Raw genomic sequence first — 9,606 nt, forward strand, 5'->3', positions numbered from 1 at the left:
TCACCTCGGCCAGAGTTCATCGGAAGTCCCCCTCCCTCATCCCCTGGAGGGAGGCGAGGAGAGAGACCAGGGTCATCTGGCCAAGCTGGAGGAGAAGCCTAGGGTTCTGGGGAGGGGAGCCTGGGCATGGCGGGGTCTCAGGACAGTTGGCATGGGGGTAGCTACAACTGTAGATTTCCAGAATGGACCTCACAGCTTTGGGGTGAGGTGACAATGTCACCAACGTCAGCGATCATTACCTCCCAGCCAGAGGCCGAGGAAGCAGGGCCCAGCCATGGGGAGCCAGGTGGGTTCTGCTGGGGGTACAGGCAAAGGAACTCCAAGGAGCCAGGTGTGGTTCTTTAGAAGAGGCCCCAAAGCCTCCTCTCGTTCTTCTCTCTCTTTCCTGTGACTGCAGCTGAACTGCCCAGGGTCTCCAGCCAGGAGAGCCAATGTGGCCATGCTGGGCCCCTCCTGAAGGCCTCACTTCCAGGGGCAGCAGCAGCACTCTGGTATCAGTCATGTGCAGAGCCACCTACCAGCCGTCACCAGAAAGATGGGGACATGTTTCCTAGGCTGGGTGCAGGGGCAGTGCTAACACTTGCAGAGCAAGTAGAAAGGAAAGAGGAAGGAAGGAGGAGGGAGGGAGGGAGGAAAGATGGATAGAAGTGTAGAAAGTGAGGAGGAAGAAAATAAAGAAGGGAGAAAGGAGAGGAAAGAAGGAGGAAGAAGGATGGAAGGGGTGAGGAGGGATGGCCCGCTTTGTGAGGGGAGGAAGAGGGATGGAAGGGGTGAGGAGGGACGGCCCACTTTGTGAGGGGAGGAAGAGGGATGGAAGGGGTGAGGAGGGACGGCCCGCTTTGTGAGGGAAGGAAGAGGGATGAAAGGGGCGAGGAGGGACGGCCCACTTTGTGAGGGAAGGAAGAGGGATGGAAGGGGTGAGGGGAGGAAGAGGGATGGAAGGGGTGAGGGGAGGAAGAGGGATGGAAGGGGTGAGGAGGGACGGCCCACTTTGTGAGGGGAGGAAGAGGGATGGAAGGGGTGAGGAGGGACGGCCCACTTTGTGAGGGAAGGAAGAGGGATGGAAGGGGTGAGGGGAGGAAGAGGGATGGAAGGGGTGAGGGGAGGAAGAGGGATGGAAGGGGTGAGGGGAGGAAGAGGGATGGAAGGGGTGAGGGGAGGAAGAGGGATGGAAGGGGCGAGGAGGGACGGCCCGCTTTGTGAGGGGACGCTGGCTGAGAGGCACTGTGTGCGTGTTTGCTTATTTATTTGCTCTCCTGTGGAATTTCTCTGTCGCCCTCCCACGTGCACTTATCTATCTCCTTGCCATCTCCCTGGCTCTGGCCCCAGATCCAGCTGGGATTGGCAGCCCTGTCTGCAGGCCCGGTTGCCTTGGCAACACCCTTTTGTTAGGCACCAGCATCTGAAAATGTCAAACTGTTTCCAGTGGGTCAGACCTGCTTCCCTCCCTTTTTTTCCCCTTCTCCTTTTTCAGTTCCAGTTGCCACTGCCCAAGTTGCAAACTTCCTCTGTCTCCATGGGGATGGAGGAGGGCTGTCTCTCTTTTTCCGTCCCAAACATCTGTCTCTATAAACAGTTGTGTGCGCGGCACCTCCTCCTTCTGGGCCCAGGCTTCAGGGAGGAAATGCTTTGTTGATCTGGAGGGGGTCGGTTTCCTTGCTCCTCTCTCGGGGCTGGCCCCAGAGCTGGACGGCTGCAGCCCTGGACTCTGGGAGCTCCAGGCATGTGGCCAGTGCTCACGGCTCCTCCGGGACCAGTGAGGTTCTGCTCAGTCATCTGGTAGACCTCAGCTCTGCTTTGCTTACTAGGTTGCCTTAGAGAGGTTACTTAATATCTCTGCTACCTCTCTGTGCGGCAGGGATTCATTGAGTGGGTAATGAGATGATCTACGGAGTGTCGGGAGCAATTCCTGGGTTCTGGAATCAGAAAGCTCTTGTAGCTCATGCTCCCAGTGATCCCATATCCTATGGTGAAGACACCATGATCATACTACCAGGATCTCCCCTTTGGGAGAATGTTCAGACACCAACAGGTTAATTGGCCCCGGGCTTACAGGGACTTGGTGGCAGGGACGAGATTCCACCCAGGAGGCAAGCCCAACCATCTTCCAATCTACTGGGGCCTCTGTCAGAACCCTGGGCTCTCAGTTTGCAAACTGAAAAGCTTGGATTCAGTGACCTCCTTCCCAGCTTGAAACTTCTTTGATTTATTTCAGGGAAAAGGGTGGGGTGAGCTAAGAAGTTAGAAGGGTTTTGCCGAGAGCCAAGGACTGGAATGTATGATGTACGAGCGAGGAGTCAGGGACGGGGACTCCGATCACCAATGACTCAGATCTGCTTTGCCTGGCTCGGGGAACTGGGCCTTAGGAAGAACACCGGACTGGGCCTGGCCCAGGCCCAACCCCCGCTTTGCCATGGCAGAGAGCCTGCCCTGGGCCCACCTGGTCCAACTGTCAGCATCATCGCAGGGGCCTCACCCCGCCTAACTCCCAAGTCCATGTCTGGCGCCTTTTCCTGTGTCCACAGTCCTCATGTGGCCCAAAGATGTAGATCAATTACTGTTTCCAAATGATCAAAGATGCCACCTACTTAACAACCAAGTTAATGTCCAAGTTAGAGCTTTGGCTTTGGAGCAGGAAGAACTGGGTTTGAATTCAGCTCTACTACTTAGTGGCTGGCCTTGGGTGGGTTAATCTCCATAGACTTGGTTATATCATCTGTGAAATGGGCGGCAGGGTAACAGGACCCACTGGAGGTCATGCCTACAAAGCGCTTGGAGTTTTGCATGTTGAGTGGCTCCAGAAACAAAGTACCACTGCTGTGATTTTTCTTTTTTTTTTTTGAGATGGAGTTTCGCTGTTGTCACCCAGGCTGGAGTGCAATGGCACGATCTCGGCTCACCGCAACCTCCACCTCCTGGGTTCAAGCAATTCTCCTGCCTCAGCCTCCCGAGTAGCTGGGACTACAGGTGTGCACCATCATGCCCAGCTAATTTTTAAATTTTTAGTAGAGACGGGGTTTCACCATGTTGACCAGGATGGTCTCGATCTCTTGACCTCGTGATCCACCCGCCTCGGCCTCCCAAAGTGCTGGGATTATAGGCGTGAGCCACCGCACCCCGCCTCACTGCTGTGATTATTCAGTTGGCTCAGGCAGGTGGAGGCTGTGCTTCCATATCCAACGGGACCCTGTGCCCTGAGAGAGCAGGACACAAAGGAATTTGCTGTCTCGGTGCAATGTACAAGGACAGAGGGAGGACAGCATGGGCAGTCAGGCTGCTGGGGCAAGGGGCAAGCTTCTGTCCAAAGCAGAAATACTGGCTCAGTCTCCTTGGCAGGAAAATGGGTATAACAACAGCCTCAGCTGGTGCTTGCAGGGACCCACAATGGGTGCAGACCCTCAGAGGTGCATGGGGTGTGACTCTCCCTCCATCTCTGCCCAGACCCCCATAATGGGAGAGGGTGGCAGGTTTTCTGGGTGGGGGATAGGAAGCCAGCACCTGAGAACCTGTCCCTGGATGGCAGCAGGCCGGGCCATGTGGGAGCTGAGGTTCCAGGCCTCCTGTGTGGGCTCCAGTGTCCATCAGACTCAACTTGCAAATCATGAATTTCAACATAAAATTCAATTTCCAATTTTTATTTTTATTTATTTATTTTATTGTTATTATTTTTTTAGATGGAGTTTCGCTCTTGTTACCCAGGCTGGAGTGCAATGGCGCGATCTTGGCTCACCGCAACCTCCGCCTCCTGGGTTCAGGCAATTCTGCCTCAGCCTCTGGAGTAGCTGGGATTACAGGCACGTGCCACTATGCCCAGCTAATTTTTTGTATTTTTAGTAGAGACGGGGTTTCACCATGTTGACTAGGATGGTCTCGATCTCTTGACCTCGTGATTCACCCGCCTCGGCCTCCCAAAGTGCTGGGATTACAGGCTTGAGCCACTGCACCAGGCCCCAATTTTTATTTTTTTATTCTTTTGAGATAGAGTCTTGCACTGTCACCCAGGCTGGAGTGCAATGGCATGATTTCAGCTCACTGCATCCTCCACCTCCCAGGTTCAAGTAATTCTCCTGCCTCAGTCTTCCAAGTAGCTGGGATTATAAGTACCTTCTACCACACCTGGCTAATTTTAGTATTTTTAGTAGAGACAGGGTTTCACCATGTTAACCAGGCTGGTCTCGAACTCCTGACCTCTGGTGTGAGCCACCGCACCTGGCCATATTTTTTATTTTTATTTTTTTTTAATTTTTGAGTTGGAATCTTGCTCTGTCACCCAGGCTGGACTGCAGTGGCCCAATCTCAGTTCACTGCCACCCTCCGCCTTCCGGGTTCAAGCGATCCTCCTGCCTCAGCCTCCAAGTAGCTGAGATTACAGGTGCCCGCCACCATGCCCAGCTAATTTTTGTATTTTTAGTAGAGACAGGGTTTCACCATGTTGGCCAGGCTGGTCGTGAACTTCCGACCTCAAGTGATCCACCTGGCTTGTCCTCCCAAAGTGCTGGGATTATAGCTGTGAGCCACAGCACCCAGCCAATTTAAAATTTTTCAAGATAAAATTATTAAGAATTTCAAGCGGACTGCAGAGCATTAAACCCCAAGCACTGAGTGTGGGGTTCAGTGTGACAGCCCTGCCCCTGAGTATCTAATGTGACTGGCTGTTGTCTCCTGGGATGTCCTCCAAGAAACAGAACAACCCGGATCTGAGGATAAATGCCAGGAGGAGGGGAGAACGTACCCATCACTCTCATCTCGTTAGTCAGAGGTGCCCCTACAGTTAGCGCCTTCACACCCCAGGGCTCACTGTGCCTAGCGGCTCCTCAGCGCTTCAGGCTCAGCAGCAGCAGGGACACCACAGGTGGCCAGATACAGCCTAGAACCCCCCAGGGCTGGACCCAGAAGCAGGTAAAGCCAGGAGACCCTCAGGTGGTGCATAAAAAGTGCCCAGTGCATTTGCCGTTCCTGAGGCGATCACTGTACTGTGATTCTGTAAGAAAATGGCCTTGTATTTAAGAAACGCACACTGAGGCCAGGCGCGGCGGCTCACACCTGTAATTTCAGCACTTTGGGAGGCCAAGGTGGGATGATCACTTGAGGTCAGGAGTTTAAAACCAGCCTGGCCAACCTGGTGAAACCCCATCTCTACTAAAAATACAAAAATTAGCCAGGTGTGGTGTTGGATGCCTGTAATTTCAGCTATGCAGGAGGCTGAGGCAGGAGAATCATTTGAACCCAGGAGGCGGAGGCTGCAGTGAGCTGAGATCATGCCACTGCACTCCAGCCTGGGCGACAGAGGGAGACTCCGTCTCAAAAAAGAAAAAAAAATTAGCTGGGCATGGTGGCACGAGCCTGTAGTCCCAGCTGCTCAGGAGGCTGAGGTGAGAGGATTGCTTGAGCCTGGGAGGTTGAAGCTGCAGTGAGCTGTGATCACACCACTGCAAAGCAGCGTGGGCAACAGGGACAGACCCTGTCTCAATATATAAGTAAATAAACACACACATACAGAAGTATTTCAAGGTAAAGAGGCATCATGCCTGTGACTTATGCTCAAATGTCATAGAAAAAAACGGGGAGAGGGCACCGTGGTTCACGCCTGTAATTCCAGCACTTTGGGAGGCTGAGGCAGGAGGACTATTTGAGGCCAGGAGTTTGAGACCAGCCTGGGCAGCATAGTAAGACTCTGCCTCTATACACACACACACAAATTAGCTGGCTGTGGTGGTTCACACCCGTAGTCCCAGCCATGAAGAGGCTGAGGTGGGAGGACCGCTTGAGCCTGGGAAGTTGAGGCTGCAGTAAGCCTTGATCATGCGCTGCACTCCAGCCTGCGAGACTCTGTCTCAAAAAAAAAAAATGGGGAGTGAGGGAGAGAAAATTAATCCAAATGTGGTAGAATGTTTGCATTTGGGGAATCTGGGTGAAGGGCACATGAACATTCTTTGTAGTATTTTTGCAACTTTTCTGTAAGCCTGAAATGATTTCAAAATAAAATGTTGGGGGTTTTTGTTTTGTTTTAAGGTTGAGATACAACCATTATGGCTGGAGGGAAAAATACCAGCAAAGAACCAGTCCTGCTGGCTGTAGGTAGGTGGGTGCTGCTCAGAGGCCTCTGGGTTCCGCAGGAGGAACGTAGCCCAGGAAAAAGGGATACCGGGACCACAGTGCCAGCTCCCCACTCCTGCCACCATCAGGCTCCAGCTTTCCGGCCTTGTGGCCAGTCTTTCCCTTTGGGGGGCCGGTGACTCAGCCACGGGTTCCATGTGGCAGGAAGTGGGCACAGTGACTCATGGGGTGGCTTGGCCCCCTCTCTTGTGGAGGCTGGGATAGCAGCTCAGGTCCCAGGCCAGCCAGCGATGGCCCCTAAGAGAGGCGGATTTGCACCCCACAGTGGCAAGCCCCACAGAGGAATGCCCTAGATGGTGAGGGACCTGGGGCACTCAGCTGGGGTGGGGGCCCCACCTCACCTTCTTGGGGCTGGCAAAACCTGCCCTCTGCCAGCTCTGCCCACAGCCTGCAAAGTTTTCCAGCCACTTGTGGGCATGTGCACAGAGCTGGACGCTCTGGAAGAATTCCCCACTGTCTGCAAAGCCAGCAAGAGCTGCCAAGGTCTCCGACCCTGCTGGCTGCCCCTAGCCATGCACCTTCACCGGGGACCTTGTTAGCACTCAGCAGGCATGCAGACCGCCCAAAGGCCCCATTCCCTGGGCCCCATTCCCTGGGGCCTGGGCACTTCCAGTCTCTTTAGGCTCAAGTTCCACAGTTTCCCCTGCCTGCCTTAAAGATTGGTGCTAGTGACTTGTCTACTGCCTCATCAGTAGGTTCCAAACCAACACCTGTAGAACAGTTAGTGAATGAGGCTGGTGCAGCAGCTCACACCTGTAATCTCAGCATGTTGGGAGGCAGAAGCGGGGGGGTGGGGGGGAATCAGTTGAGCTCAGGAATTCGAGAGCAGCCTTGTGACTGAACCCTGCTTAGGGGACAGGACTGTGTCCTTCCTCCAAGATGCCCTGACCTCTGCAGCTTCTCTTCTGCAGACTCCAGGAGCACTTAGGGCTGGGGTTGCTCCCTTTGACATGAAGGCCGTGCTCACTTTTGGAAGGAGGATGACCCGGTGCTTGTACATCTGCTGTTTCACATCCTCACAACAGAGAAGAAAACTAAGGCTCAGAGAGGTTCAGGAACTTGCCTGAGGTCACATAGCATGAAGTGGTGACGTCAGGATTTGAACTCAGGCCGTCCCAACTTCTGTGTTTGTCCTGCCCATATCCCACCTCATGATGGCCATGCCATTCATTTTGACAGTTCTGGGCATTCACCATGCTGGATGGCAAATCTGGCAGGCTGGCCAGGAGGAGAGCCTCCTCACTTTCCCTTTTTTTTTGAGATGGAGTCTTGCTCTTTCACCAGACGGGAGTGTAGTGGTGTGATCTCGGCTCACTGCAACCTCAGTCTCCCGGGTTCAAGCAATTCTCCTGCCTCAGCCTCCTGAGTAGCTGGGACTACAGGTGCGCGCCACCACATCCAACTAAGTTTTTGTATTTTAGTAGAGACGGGGTTTCACCATGGTCAGGATGGTCTCGATCTCCTGACCTCATGATCCACCTGCCTCGGCCTCCCGAAGTGCTGGGATTACAGGTGTGAGCAGCCTCCTCACTTTCTAAAGCTTTCCTGGCAGCCCCTGACACATCACAGGTGTTCAGGTGGACTGAGTGTCGGATGGGTTTAAACCCGCTGCAGCTGGCTCTGGGCAAAGCACGAGCATCTGCAGCAAACCCTGCCCCATCCCAGTGGAGCCTCCTGCCCTTCCCTACCCCCACGGCTCCCTGTCAGCAAACACTAGGCAGGTGTTTTCCTCTGCTTCCAGGTATGCGCTCCCGTCTCCCGGGCTCCCCGCTGCAGGCCTCACTGTCTCTCTCTGGCCTCTCTTTTCCTGATCCGTTCATAACTTTCCCCTCCTGTGTGTTCTCTCTTCCCCCCGCTTTTTTTTTTTTTTTTTTTTTTTTTTGAGACTGAGTCTTGCTCTGTCTCCAAGGCTGGAATGCAGTGGCGCGATCTTGGCTCACTGCAACCTCTGCCTCCTAGGTTCAAGCAATTCTCCTGCCTCAGCCTCCTGAGTACCTGAAATTATAGGTACCTGCCACCACGCCTGGCTAACGTTTTTGTTGTTTGAAACAGGGATTTGCTCTGTCACCCAAGCTAGAGTGCAGTGGAGCGATCTTGGCTCACTGCAACCTCCGCCTGCTGGGTTCAAGTGAGCCGCATTTTGGATCATTCATCTTGGCTTCGGCCTCCCAAGGAGGGACTCCAGGTGCATGTTACCACACCCAGCTGATTATTCTTATTTTGTAGAGTTGTGGTCTCCCTACGTTGCCCAGGCTGGTCTCAAACTTCTGGGGCTCAAGCTATCTGCCCATCTCAGCCTCTCAAAGTGCTGGGATTACTGCACCCAGCCCTCTTTCTCTCTTGAGTTCCCTTTCTGTCCCCCCTTGGCCTTTTCTCTATCTCCTTCCTCCTCTGTGTTGTCATCAGGCTGCTGCTTCCTGTGGTGCCAGTCTGGGTCCACCCCTGCTCATAGCACCTGCAGGACAAGGCGCCCCCTTTGCTCGGTCACTTCCCATTTCCTCCGTTTCCAATGAGCCAGGGCGGATCCTGGGGTTGTCCTTTCCAGCGTCCCCAGTGGTACCTCCCGAAGTCCCATGTTCCTGAGTGGACAGCCCCAGGGGTTCAGAGTGACTCTTCATCACCTGGTCTGTGTGATGAGGCAGTGAACACCCCATGGGGGAGGCCCTTTGGAGGCTGGAAAGATGCCCCTCTGAGAATCAGGTACTCCGAGGGCTCTTGTGAATGTTTTTCCTTTCCGTCACTGTACTGAGTTGAAATCTGCCTCCTGGAAAGTATTCTCCCTTGTTCTTTGATCTGGGTGGAGGGAAGCCATCTCCCTGACTAGCTGACCGTCACTTGATCATCAACCAGCTGGTGAACCTCATCATGGTCTCTCTCATAAATATCCTGGGTTCCATCAGCTGTTCCCATGGCTGTGAGCCTCAGGCCCCTTTCCCTGTCTTTCTGTCCTCCTCAAGGCCCCCCATTCCTGGGACATCTGGGTCACCTGATTGCTGGACTCAATAGTCAATCCTGTTCAATTTCATCTGTGTCGTTCAACCTGTTGGTCTAGCCTATCATCCTTTTGGGGGTTACTCGCCAGTTTTCTCTGAAAATTCCATCACATTATTGTCTTCATTCAAGTCATTGATAAAAATGTTAGCTAGGACATGGTGTAGGTCAGAGCCCTGCGGACACCTCTGAAGGCTTCCCTCTAGATGAGTGTCCTTTACTTATCAATGGCCTTTGCATTTTGGTGAATCTTTCTAGCTGCTACAGCCGCATTAACTGTTTTCTCGGCTACTTTGTGTCATGTCTTGTATAAGGCTATCACAGGAAGTGACATGTTCTGTGAAATCAAGGCATTCTATACCCACAGCATTTCTGTGATCTGAAAATCTTGTCAAAGAAAAAAGGAGTTACTTTGGCCAGAGTTGCAAATAAGGTTTGGTTTTGTTTTTTACCTTTGAAAAAAGGATGGTTTGTATTCCTATATTTGTTTTATGAAAA

This window comes from Callithrix jacchus, chromosome 5 (genome assembly GCF_049354715.1).
Source record: "Callithrix jacchus isolate 240 chromosome 5, calJac240_pri, whole genome shotgun sequence".
In the NCBI taxonomy this organism is placed as follows: domain Eukaryota; kingdom Metazoa; phylum Chordata; class Mammalia; order Primates; family Cebidae; genus Callithrix; species Callithrix jacchus.